Consider the following 13969-nt stretch of genomic DNA (forward strand, 5'->3'; position numbering starts at 1 on the left):
CTCCCTTTGATAAGCAGAGGGAGTCAATGAGAGCCAAATCCTGACACAGCAATGGCCTTTGCTCCCTAGAGTGACAAGCCGTTTGAAGGTTAATTCAACTTCAGCATAGAGAAAAGAAGCAGAAGTGATCTATGTTCCCTAGCAGAGAGAGTTCTGGACATGTCTGGGTGATACCTGCAGACTCACTGGTGGGGTCCCCCTGTACCAAAAGTCAGCGTGTTCTCCCATTCATGCATTTGCTTTTCAAGAAACAGCGGGAACCATGCTGTGAATTGCAAAAGCATAGGCTGGCTACTGTTTGTGTGGCCTCATCCCACCCCTGTTCCAGAGCACAAATAAGGAATTTTTGCTCTTTAACAGAGTCAGGAGTACTCTATAATCCAAGCAACTTCATAATGAACAAGCTCTCATTTAGTGTGAGGCCTTATTCATTGCACGCCTTACTTGCAGCATACTGTTAAAACAGCCGCGATGTTGCCCTGACTCTGTTTTGGTTTTGGACTAAACGCAGTACAGTAAGTCAAACATTATTGGTCACAATGGTAATGCAGAGTGTATATAATGTGCTTTTATTGCTGCAAGGCATAGCTGAAATATTTACACAGAATACATGAAATAACAACAAGATTCATGTTCTGCTCCTTATTTGTAAGGTATTTTATTAAAAAGAATCTGAATCTGAAGTTCATAAATAAAATAGTAATATCACTTATTTCCAGATACTAGTTCCAGCTTGTTGATTTTAATAGACAAGTATAACACTTCAAATGTGGAAACACAGTGGGTAATATTTATATGAAATGTCCAAGAACCGTGGTATTTTGCTCATGTGGAATATCATGGCATTTTGCCTGGATCAAGTAACCAGCAGATTAGCACATTAACACTTTTAAGAAACATGCGTGTAATCCACTCTGAATGTGGTCTTTGACTCCTGGTAGGAATACCTAATGATTTTCAAATTGACACGTTACTTTACAAAGCAAGTCAAATAAACAGGAATTGCAGAGCAGCTTTAGTTGGGGTGGATGGCATAAGCACACACATGTTATCAACAGAGGAGACCGGATCAACTCTAGAGCCATGGAAGGATTTGCAGTATCTACAGAGATGCAGGAGAAACCTCCTTTCTTTTTAAAGCTTTATGGCTTTATGGCTCTATGTGAGTGGGTAAGCAGATATAAACTGCTCCCGCTCATTCAAAGTCAGTCACCAGTTTGAGGGGACAGACTAACAACAGATCTCTAAGACTGACCAAAGCCAGTAAAGCCTGCAAAAGCCATCACCATTGCCAATTATGAAGGTCCCACTCCAGTTCGCAGCTAGAGGAGGATCTCCACAAGACAGACAGCCACGTTCAGGCTGCCACAGGCTGCATCCTAACCAGGAATTAAGAAAAAGAGCAAGAGGCACAAGGGTTGTCAGTCCTGTTACTCGGCCAAGGATGCGTGTTTCAAAGCTGTACTCCAGCACAGACTCTTCACGTGGTTTTGGTCACACTGCCAATCTCCCTGCACTGCTTTTCCCACTTCCCACAGGGCAAAAAATCCATCCTTCCCTTCATGGGATCTGCTGCTGACTGCAGTGGTGTGCTTGCGGTGATGAAGTGCTCCACATGTGAAAAGCCCTGGTTGTGTGGAATGCACATGCAGACTCAGTGGTAGGGTAGCTCAGGGCTCTGAGTAATTTCAACAGCCATTTAGAAGGGAAGAAACCTTCTATTTCCAGGGTGCTTTCAGTGTGCTGTAGCAACTGAGTACAACTTCTGCAGCAGGAGACAGCAGGGAAAACCCAACAGTTCCCCTCCACAAAAGAAGCAGCAGAGTCCAGGCTGCATGCCAAGGAATCCTATCACCAGCCTTATAAAAAACTCACCAGGGCCACCTCAAAAACAAGAGTGAAGTCACGCTTGGCTGCAGTTGGTTATGGTTTGAGAGGGAGACCACGAACAGGTCTCCCAGAACTATTGTGGCTGGCTCCATTTCCTGCTAACTCAATTCATCACACTTGTTCTCTCCTTCCTGGAGACAACTTTTATAACCCCATTAATGTATTTAGAGAGTGTCCCTGCTTTTCTTAAGACCAGATATGGCTGCCACAGGTCACAGCAATCAAGGCTGTTCTTTGGAAGTGACTCCACAGAAGTTAATGGTACAAACGAAGAGATTGCTCACAAGGGAAAAGTTTAGGATCTCACCCTTCATCCTGCTGGGGGCTGATGCTCTCCTTGCTTCTGCACTAGAGAATCGGGAATAAGCACAGAGTTTCTGGCTATCCAAACAGAAGGTACAATATCCTTGCTAGACCCTGCACCCAAGATTTAAATTATAACCTATGGTTTCAACTTTGGTTAAAATAACCTGGCTAAGAAAGTCCAAACATGGATATTTGCAGAATGAATGAATTATAGAAAAATAAATTCTGGGATTTGAAAAAGAGAAAGACTTGTAGTAATTGAATGAGTCAAACCAATCTTTTAAATCTGAAAAGCAAATAAAAAGACTGCTCCCCCTTCTGCCAGTCTGGACACAGGAAGGATTTTTCCTCCGCATTGAAGTCATCTGTTGAAAAAAAATATATAGTGGGAAATACTAAAATCTTAATCATGAAGAGCCTACTCGGAAGGCTCATTTAGGAAGCAGCTCAGATGTCAATGAGCAACAATTGCTGTGAACCAAGTACATACTGAGCACACTATTAACATCTTGTCTTGGGTATACAACATCAGCAAAGGAGAAACAGCTCTGAGTAAAGCTCCAGTGTCAGGACAGGATGAGGTTTGGTGGACTATTAAAAACCTAAACCAACCTCCCCCTACTTAGGCTCACACAAAAGCCCAGATTTTTGGAACATCATGCTGGAGTCAGGCCTTTCCCTCCCCACTGACAGCCAAAGCTATTTTTGAATTTGGGTTAGATTTAGTGACTAGGCTCCAGCCAAAAAAATTTAGGGGGGGTGTGGGGAAATCATTGGAAAAAGTAATAAGACTTTGCCTATTTCAGAAACAAAAGGTTTCAATTTTTTGGGCTGGGTTCACAAGAGGATTTGGGAGCTGACCACTTTCAGATGTGCATGCTGCGGAGGGGTGACTACATGCCTGCAGCTCCCAGCTCTGGCACCCCGGGAATGGGGATCAGAGCAATGCTTGCCATCCCTGTGCTTTTTTATCAGCACCCTCCACAGAAGCAGCCAGATCTGCATGAAAGTGTTTGAGCAGGCAATTTAGAGCAGCATGCTGAAACTGGCCATGCACGAGCCTTGTTTAGAATAGCAGAGCTGCCTTTGTGTGAGGCCTTTCTCAATTCAGTTAAAAATTGGCTTCTAAGCCAAATATAGTCAATGTCTGGGGTAATAAAAGGTAGGGGGGGGACAAGGATGTGCTTTGCTGGAGTATATGGGGATTCCAACCTCTGAGGCCAGAAAGGACACAGTTTGATCTCTCCAAAAGTTCTATTTTTTAATTCATACTTTTAAAGCAGAGCAAGTACTTCTGCAGAGTGTCCTGTGGAGGTTTTCACCTTTTCACTCCCTCCAGAGACTTCTTTGTAAGTTCCTTCATTCAGAAAATGCGGATGTTTGGGCTTGCCCAGTCAAAGGGCAGTAAGTGAGGCAGGAGAACCCTCACATAAAGCTGCCTTTCATTCATACACTTAAATGATCTTCATCACACAGCAACCAAGTCTCCTGCAGTCGTTGCTAGATTTCATCCTCACAAGACCATTTATTAGATAAACATGTTTTCTGCTTTTATCAATGCCAGACAGAAGCAGTAGGTGGAGAGAGTGTCTTGGTAAAGGTCATGGAGGATAATCCCAGTCGAAGCATGGGGGAATCTCCGTCTTCCAGGTCCCACCAGCTCCTAGGACATCTCTCTTCCATCAGATAGTCACTGGGGAGGAAACAAAGTCAGCAGCAGTCATGAAGAAAAGATCTGGAGCTGACCCAGGAGAGAATGAAGCAAAAAGCAGCATGTTTATTTGTATGCCAAGGTTGTTTAACAATGCTGCATCTTCAGATGCACTGAGGTTTCCTCACTGCTCTTAAAGGGCAGCTTGACTGTGAATTGTGACTGCAAATTGTGGCTGCAAATTCAGCACTTTCCTCTCTGTGTAGAAGTCAGAAGCTGGAAGAGAGCAATTCCCATTTTGATGGGAAAGTGCTGCTCTTCAGTCACAGGACACTAAATAAATCACTGCGATTGATCAAGAGCTAAAATGCCCAGTCAGCTTAGGTATCTGGTCTCATGTTCTCACACAGCCCTTTGTGCACACACCACCTTATCTCTTCCCTGACTTCCATCTAACCACGGCCATGAAGCCAACACTTTCTGCCTGGTGGGGTCCCTGACCCTCCTCAGCAGCCCCCACCGCCATGCTACATGCCACAGGTAACAGTCAGCTGGCAGGCAAGAAAGTCCCCCAGTCTCTGAATACTTTTGGGTGGTTATGGAGCTGACAGGGTGAAGGCCACAGAGCGAGGAGGAACCCCTTGTCTCCACAAAACTAGGACAATATCTTAAAAAAGACTGAAGGAAAGGCATGTTTTTCAGTTATGAACTCTGCAAGACAACCTTGAAAACTCTTGAGACACAAGAAGGCTTTGGTCCTACAAAGCCTTAGAAAAGTTGGTTACAACTCTCAGGTGACACCAGGCATGTGCTTAGAACACCATGGGATCACAACCCCATGCAGAAGGACAGGGAGCACCTTGTGGCCTTCATCTGTCATGTTTGTATGAAATATTTGGGTTTTCCACTGGGAAGCAGAAGAAGTAAAACTGAACAAGGATCCACCAGCTAAGGACATGTAACTACATAGCATGTGTTCTCCAGGGCTGTTCAGAGGCAGCTTTTCCAGCTTTCTTGTGCTATTTCAACACCTCTGCTCAGCCTCATTTTCCTGCCAAAGTGTTACATTCAAACAAAAGCTCCTTTAAACCCCACAAGCTTAAAATTAGGTCATGCGTGTGCCAGAAATAATTTTGAAATATCCTCATTACCTTTCTGCTTCTTCCTAGAGTATTTTACTATTTGTTTGGGAGAGAGGGAATGGAGCTGCACTAGCTATTTTTTTCCACAACAATGTTTGCATAGAAGCGTTAGAGAAGTCATGCAGTTTGAAAGCCTAAAGCCTATTTCACTGTCTAAAAAGAATATAAATCTTTCAAACAAATCCCTCTCAGCCCAATAGAGATTCCATGGCTGAATTTTTTATTTCGCCCAGCACAAAGCAGTAGGCACCCTGAAAGTTACATACTTCAAGAAAAGCTGTTTTAGTGATGTGTGTGTCTAATGCACGCCTCCCTAGTCAGCCTCCTCTTTCCCTGCTTAGCACATTCACAGAGCTGAGCTAACTTTTGGTTTGATTCTTGATTACAGTGTTTTACTGCTTAATTGTATCCACTTTAACGTCAGATTTGCTGTAAGCAAAAATAAGCAACAATTATCTATAAGGTATTTGCAAAAAGATGACAGAGTTAAGGAGCCTTAATTCAATATCCATCTTCAGAGGTTTAGAACTGAATCCATACTTGAATTTAAATACCAAATAATCTGCTGATTATTATGCATAGTTTTCAGTCAGTGTAACAAAAACATGATGTTGCAGTCATGCTGTGAGCTCTGTAGCTAGGTTTCCTTGTTTATATTAACAGCTGTAAACACAGTCTAACTCAGCCTTGATTTAAACACAGATTTCCCATACTTTCAAGAATTCACCACATTGTGAAAGCTACAATTTCAGAACTTTTCTCACGTGCATATTGATTATGCCCAGGAACAGCCTGCAATGCTACACATGCACTTGCAGTGACCCATTTTAGAGACTCTACATTAAAAGGGCCAGTTTTTCATCTTCATTGAAAAGTAAAACCATCTTTGTGAATGTTTGTGTATAAGCTTGCCCCTGAATGTCCTAAATACAGCCTGCAACCTTCTACACAAGGTACTTTCATTTTACTGGGTCAAGGTTCTACATGTTCATCCCTCCGTTCAAAAACACAACTTGTAAAACCTCCTAAGGCCATTTAAATCAGTGAAAAATATTTTATTCAGTCAGAAATGGATTTTACTGCAAAGTTTTATATTCCTACCTTTTACTAACAGCATTGGAAAAGCTGAGCTTTTGGAAAGCGACACTGCCTGCACAAAGGACTCCTGAGCTCTCTTCTTTAAGAGTGTGGTGATAAGCAAGCTCCATTTAAGTTGAAAGTCAGGTGAAGCAAACGAAACTTGCTAGGAACATTTTGTAATATTTCTGCCTTGAGAAGGGCAGGAGCATTTCGTTCTAATGGGTTCCTCTGACACAGATTAGATCTCCCAGTCTGTGAATGCTGAGCAAAGTCAACCAGCAGTGCAAAGCAATCTTGAGGGCCAGGCAGGTGGGAATCCATCCTTACTGGAGGAAAACTCCCCAGTCACACAGAGCTACTACAGCAATTTACCATCACAAGGGCTTCCATCCACTGTGTCTTCCATGGAGAGAGAAGGTAAGGGAGAAAGAGGGGCTTATGTCTGATATTGCAGAGTCCATCAGCCCTATCAGAAGAGCTTTTGGAATCACATTGCTCTGCCACGAGCTAGGGATGTTCCTGTCAAAGTCAGTGCCATGTCTCCACCAGTAGCTTCACCACTGTTGACCAAATTTCACGATTACACCTCTCCTCCCAGCAATCTATGCCTGGAGAACCTGATTTAGACTATCACAGACCATGTGCAATTTTGTCACGGTGCATATGGTCCAGGGAAATACATCTCTGGAACAGGAGGGCCAAAGTGCAAGACTGATCTCATGATCGCACTCATCTATCACCAGTGGCGAAGCCTCAGACTCCCATTCAGATCACAGAGGTGAGCACAACACTGACCACCCACATTCCACCAGCTTTGCTCCTCCTAAGCATGAAGGGCAGGCTATGGGGTCCAAGATGGAGCTAGGTTAGGGCCAAAGATAAGTGCACAACTTAGAATCCAAGCACTTTGGTCTGCTCTGAGGCTGGTTCTGTCAGGATGCTCCCCAGAGTCTTACTGCATTTCTCATTGTCTGTTCCAGGGAGCGAGGGCTGCTGGAGAAGCACACAGTATGACTCATATAGAACTCCAGAACATCTCATGGAGAACTCCGGATCCACTCCTTTATAGACTAGCATAGGTTAAGCAACCTCCTCCTGCAGTATTTAGGTCTCATGCTAAATACTGTCTCTTCTACCCTCTCCCCTTCAATGATTTGAAGTACACTTGTCCAAAACTTCATTTTTTCCCCTGTGAAGTCACATAGGAATGAGATCTGCCAAGTGCCTAGTCTAGCCATAGTGGTGATGCTAAAATACAGCCTGGATTTTCAAAGGATACAAAAGGAGTTTATCCAGGCCACTCCACATCATCCTTTGCAAGTTATTTTTACATGTCTGAGATCTCATTCAACTTGCTTGGCTTCTCAGAGGACAATTAAAAACAGTACATAGCAGATGGGAGAGGTAAGACAAACAGAGGTTAAATGACTTGCCTGAGGCTGGTAGAGTCTAGCAGAATGGGCGACAGAAGTCCTGGGTATTAATTAGTTAATATTTGTACAATGCTAAGAAAATATATAGCCCTATATAAGTATTATTGTAAGGTGGCCTCTGCAGTTTGGAGAAGCAGAGGGCAACAGTGCACAGGCGAGTGCAAATATCCTTTCTTGTCTTGTGGCATTTCGGTCATCCTGGGGTCTGGGAGGAGCAGAGCATTCCCAGGACATATGAGAGAAGGAATGAGAAAGCCCAGGGAAAGAGATCCCACTCCAGCAATGCCGTTGTGCACCCCCAGGCTGCTCTATCCATGCATTAAGTCCAGGATCAGCTGTTTGTGGTTTCCATTGAGACCAGTAAATCTGTGAAGTACAATCAAATTGGGCTACATGGTCAGCTGCCTTCAGCAGAAATCCTGGAACTGAATTTGAGATATTTGGGGGTATTTACAGCAGTAAGAGGTGCAAATCTCTCTGAAGTGCCACAGGACCTACATGCCACACTGCTCTGTGCTCTACTGAAATCCCAGGAGGAAAGTCAGGCCCATCTGTATTAAAGAAGGATCTATGGGAAAGGAGGAAAGGGTCACAGTGTCAGATTTCTCCTTTTTTTTCCCACCTCTCTGGGGCATTCATCCTGCTCCCATGACTTCAGATCTGATTTCTTCAGATGCCTTTTTCAGTCCAGCTTCCCTTCACACCACCACACATCCCAGCCTCCTGCTCTGAGCCTCCTACAGATTCCAGTATCAGCCTGAACAAAACATGCATCGGTTTTTCTCCAGGACAGCTCTCAATCTCCAGTGTTTTTGACATGATTTTGCTATGTAATTTCAAGAGTGGTGAGACTTTTTGGCCATTTCCCTTTTTTCTCTTGGCTAGAATACAAGAATATTACCTAAGTTGTGATGTACTTTCCTCTACAATTTTTAAATCATTCAGACTTCCCATGCAGTCTACTAAAATTTTCATCCAGTTTTCATCACCTCATATCTTCATTATCAGGACCTGCAATTTCTTTTCCCATCAGTTTAGGTCAGACTTGACTGAAATGCAAAATTTCCAGCTGAAAATTCCAATGCTCGTTTTAATCCAAAACAGGATGAATGGCTCAAATTTTAAAAGCACCTCCTCAGAAACACTAATATTTGAAGTTCCACATAATTAGGCAAAACTTTCCATCATTTCTAGCTGCTAAATTCTAAATGTTGAATTTTTTTATTTACTTGGCAGGCTTTATTTAGAGCAGGATCAATGTCAGGCTGCATTACCCTTCCATTGCAAATTCTGCTTGCTCTGTGTCAAAATCCATAGGAAAATACACTTCAGAGTCACATGGTCTTCACTGCCTCTACTGCATGGAACAGTGGGAAGAGCATGTAGTGTACATTGAGAAATATATATGGTATAGTGTCCTGGGTTGCAGTGTATTCTATCACCATCCTCATGAGCTGTTGAAACTAGGTGGGGCAGTGTTTCCTTGCCTCCTCCCCCCAGACTATCTCTCTGTTAATTGCCCATCATTGTCCTGCCGCATGACTCAGAGATAACTCCCTCCGGATTATCTTCTGTTAATGAGCCTAATCAACACTTGGCCTCATGACTCATTACCCCATTGTGAGATGCTCCACCCAGAGGGAGGAACCAAGCATCCCATCGTGGATATAATCTGGGACTCTGAACACCAGAGACAACCCTTTCCACTGGAGGACAGGAGCTACACAGCCACTACTAGACCCTCTGAAGAAGAGCAGACTGTTTTACTACAGGATCACTGCTTCAGAGGACTGCAGCCACCATTCTACCAGACTGCTACCACCACCCTGCCTAACAGGGACTCAGGTTATATCTTGACTCTATCAGTTTGAACCAGTGTTTTCTTTTAGTTTTTTTTCCCTTTTCTTTAATTTCCCCATTAAATTGTTATTCTGACTTGGTGCCTCCCACTGGTTTGTTTTCAAACTAGTACATATAGTGAGGGACCTCACCCAGAAAGGAACAGAGAACAGAGATTCACAGCTGCCCTACAGCTCTCAGAGGATGATCCAAAAGGATGCTTGTTTCTCTACCGTGCAGCCTGGTGTCCTGGTGTGCTAACTGCAGATTACACAACGGGAGATACATGCCCCACATCCCATTCTCTTCGCCTAAGTGATACACCATGCTTGTGTCTGAACTTTTTTAAAATGAAATGGTTTGCATCATTTTAATTTTAAAAAATAAAATCAATTCGATCAAGATAACTTTAAATGAAGCCTTTTTTTTTTTTGCTACAGAAAATATCCATTGCTGAGAAGCTGTGTCCTCAACTGTAAAACCATCCTGATAAAAACATTTCATAGCCTCCAGTAGAGCTGCCAGAATCATTATTTTTGGTACTGCTCTAATCTGAGCAACCTGATGCCTCTGAGTTCTTCAATTTCTTTCTTTACTGTCTAACCCTCTTCCCCATCAAACCCTTAAACTGCCTCTCTTGTCCCGCATGTCACCCACTGCAGCCTTCCTTGTGCCAGGCAACCTCCTTGTGATTCCTCAGCCCAAACCACCTGCAAAGCCATCCAAACCTCTATTCCTGGCTGAAAAACCTTTATGTTATTTAGTGGCAATTAAAGAAAAACAGAAAATTACTGCTTTCAAGAAGGTTGTCAACAGTTTCAGCCAGTATTCTGAAATGGTTGGAGAAAAAAAAGTGACAAAACATGAATATATTTTTTACTCAATTCTTACCAATATTTAAAATGTTCAACAACATTTTTGATTGCCAAAAATTGATGGACTGTTCTTTAGACTGTTTTAAAAGCATTAAGTATGCGGTTGAGTTTGTGGTTTGAAGACTTTTGGAGCTTTTCCTCATCAGAATTGTGATTTCCAATAAGAAATATAAAAATAATATGACATGCAAGCCAATAAAAACATAAACATAAAAATAAAATCTACAAAATACAGTCCTTTCAGCCAGGTCTGCTCTCCTTTTCCAAATCCCATGTCAAAACTTTGCTTCAACAGCTACAAGGAATTGGCAAACTAACAAATACCAAGGCAAGTCAGGAAGCAGTGCTTCTAAGTGACTCTGCAGTATCCCATTCTGATCGTAATTCATGAACGTGGCAAAAAAACCAGGTTGCTGAGACCCCCCAAGGTCACCCCCACAACTTCTTTTAGTTTCTTACAGTCATATGCTGTATTCTTGTTATGTGTATACCCTTGGGTCCTCTGGATTCCAAAAGCTCCTGGTGAAACATCCTCTTTTAGACAGTGGTCTCTACATTTGGCCGGTCCTATCTGACCTGCAATCAAGGAGCATCATTCTTTGATGTCAGGAAGCTCAAGCTTAGTGGCTGCAGTTGGGCTTTGATTCTGTGCTGGGCTGCACACACCCGAGGAATGCCAAGTACCCTCAATCCCATTAACTTCAGTGAGAATTAGAGAGCTCAGCTGTATTTAATATTCCACAGGGTCAGACACTGAAAACTGTATTAGCATTCTCAGTTCCCAGTAGGATGAAATTCAGCAAAGCATTTGGATTGAAATTTAACTGTAAACATGTGAACACTCCCCCTGATTTCAATATGACTATTCTCATGCTTAAAGTTAAGCATATGCCTAATTTATGTGCTCATTTTGGGCCAGAAACTACTGTTTTCAAGGGCTACACAAGTTCACAATAGACAAGCTGCTGGTCTATAATGCCGGTTGCATAATCTAGTTTTTTCTTTTTCATAAAGGCTGACACAAGATTGTCTTCTTAAAATGAAGCAGCTACTCTGAAGAAGATGGGGCATTCTGGTGAAATACTGAGTATTTCTCTAAAGTTACTAATCTACTATTATTATTGTTATTATTACTGCTATTCCTATGTGAATGGAGGAAAAGCACCTATCCCAGACTCCAAACTTTTGCTGTTCCTAAAAGAATATAAGCCACACAGCAAAGAATAACAAACTCTCTCTACATGACAGCAAACATCAGCCAAGTGACAGATAAAAATATCCCACCCTCCCCAGAGACCCTCAGCCTCTTGTACATCTGAACCCTTCCAGGGGCACTGAAAAACAGAAGCATCTTATGGAGCACTCTGAATGTCCCCACCTTTCACCACTCCAGGAGCCAAGAAAGTCTGTGGGCTTCTGAAGAAGGATGGGCTGACATCTCTCCTTTTCTGAATTAGGAGGGGGCTTCTCCGTTGAAATGGTGCTGGCCCCCAGGAGACGGTATCTTGGCTAGCTCAGGGCAAGGGACAGATGTGGCTCTCAAGCAAATTCCTTCACCCGGAGAAGCATCAGGGGATGTGGAGCCTGCTGTGATGGCTCTTCTCCTCTGAAAGCAAAATGCTCCTTCCTCTGGGAGGATACTGGGGCTCAGAAGCCAAGGGACAGAGGGGCTTCCCAGGAAATCTGTTAGGGCACAGAAAAAAACCCGTAACTGTGCATCACTCTGCATTTTGGGATCCATTAAGACTCCTATTATACCCTGTAGAGTGGAAGGATGCAAAACAAACCAATTCCCCACTCAGAGGCCAGGAGGAAGGGAAGATCTTTTGGGGCTCATTTTTCACCCAGACGTCTCAAGTGTAAGCAGCTCACAGCACTGGAGCCACGTGCTGAGAAGCCATGGGAAGCAGCACAGAGGAGGAAAAAGCAGTGTATGGTTCTCACTCCTCCACTGTGCAAACTGGGACCAAGCCAGGACTTGCTGATGTGCCTCCAGGCCAGCTCCAGAGGTTCATCCTGAAGCTGCCTCCCCTGGACTTTCTTTCCCCCTTTAGCACCAGGTTCTCACTCTGGTTTGCTATATCAAACTCTGGCTTCTCCATAACTCCACGATCTATGAGCCTTACAATGCAATTAACTGGCTGCTGCAAAGGCACCATAAAGGCAGAACAAGGACCAAGATGGGACAACTGCACGTGGGCATAAGCCCAGAACCTGTTATTCTCAGTCTGTATCTCCCTTTTTTGACATCTTTCACAATGATTTAATCACACAGTTTTTGGCACATGTGCAGCTACTGGACTGACAAGATGGCTTGTTGTGGTATTTTCTTGGGTGAGGCTGACTGGGAAATGTCCCCCACCTTTGCTTCAGGTTCTTGTAGAAGAATTATAAAATCAAAGCAACAGCATAGCCAAAATCCATAATGCCAAACAAATCTCTCTTGGCACCCTAACAGAGAAAGAACACTCACTGTGGAGGAGCCTTGGGCATGAGATGCAGCATTGGCAAGACACCGGGAAAAGGAATGACCTGGACTGGTGGGCAAGGCAAAAGTGCTGACACTTAACATCCTCCTCTTCCATCGTGAATGGCTCTGGTGGCCGGGGCTGATGGCAGGGGCTCCCAAACAGTGGAACACATTCTTCACGAGTGTTCAGTTTATCTCACAGAGATGTTTCCTGAGCACCTCCATGTCCCACTGTGTGTGCACCCAGTCCAGCACGGGTGGTACAGCTGAGAGTGGCTGCACTTGCTGCGGGTGGCTGTGCCTGCCTGAGAGCCCGCTGTCCCAGCTGCCAGGGACAATCACAAGGGTGGTGAGAAGATCTGCGGCATTCTCCTGCGTTGACAGAAAGGCAGCGCTGGGGAAGGTTCTGGACACTCACCCCAACGCCGTGGAAACAGATGAGCAACAAACGGAGCCGGGACTTACACACTTTGTAAATACGTGCTGATGCCTTCATTTTGCTCCAACATGTCCAAGGGCCTTCCAAAGACTTGCATTCTCATTGCTGCTCTTGCACGAGCGCCCGCCCTGGGATCTTTCCCCGACAGCTGCCGCCGAGGGCTGCCGGGCTGCACATGGGCCGCTCCAAACGCGGCGTCACCGCAGCCCCGGGGCAGTGCGGGACCCCCGCACACGCACCCCGCTCCGCACGCGCACCCCGCTCCGCACGGACCCCGCCCCGCACACGCACCCCGCCCCGCACACACCCCGCCCCGCACACACCCCGCCCCGCACACGCACACCGCCCCGCACACACACCCCGCCCCGCACACACACCCCGCTCCGCACGGACCCCGCTCTGCACACACACCCCGCTCCGCACACACACCCCGCTCCGCACACACCCCGCCCCGCACACACACCCCGCCCCGCACACGCCCCGCCCCGCACACGCACCCCGCTCCGCACACACCCCGCTCCGCACACACCCCGCCCCGCACACGCCCCGCCCCGCACACGCACACCGCTCCGCAAGGACCCCGCCCCGCACACGCACCCCGCTCCGCACGGACCTCGCTCCGCACACCCACCACACCCCACCCCGCTCCGTCCCGGCGCAGCCCCCCGAGCGCCGCCCCCTGTGCTGCCACCTCCTGGGCGCCGGGGCTCGGGCTCCCACTCCCGTTCCCGCTCCCGCTCCCGTTCCCGCTCCCGCTCCCTCTCCCGTTCCCGCTCCCGCTCCCGGCCTTGCTGCCCGCCCGTGGGCGACCACTTGTGGGCGTGGGCGGCGGAGTTGCAGGTGC

At 45.6% G+C, this 13969-nt stretch overlaps 1 long non-coding RNA gene across 1 annotated transcript; it reads right to left on the bottom strand.

The window, feature by feature from the left end:
• Window positions 1-636: 636 nt before the first annotated feature.
• LOC121659285 lies at window positions 637-13358 on the bottom strand. The gene is made up of 4 exons (XR_006014252.1): window positions 13152-13358; window positions 12690-13058; window positions 11595-11899; window positions 637-3889 (listed from the first exon to the last, which is right to left on the bottom strand). It is a non-coding gene; the product is annotated as an uncharacterized LOC121659285 (long non-coding RNA).
• Window positions 13359-13969: the final 611 nt, after the last annotated feature.

Source organism: Corvus kubaryi, unplaced genomic scaffold (genome assembly GCF_017639235.1).
Source record: "Corvus kubaryi isolate FWS band 111438036 unplaced genomic scaffold, C.kubaryi_AGA036_p1.0 split3-73, whole genome shotgun sequence".
NCBI lineage: Eukaryota > Metazoa > Chordata > Aves > Passeriformes > Corvidae > Corvus > Corvus kubaryi.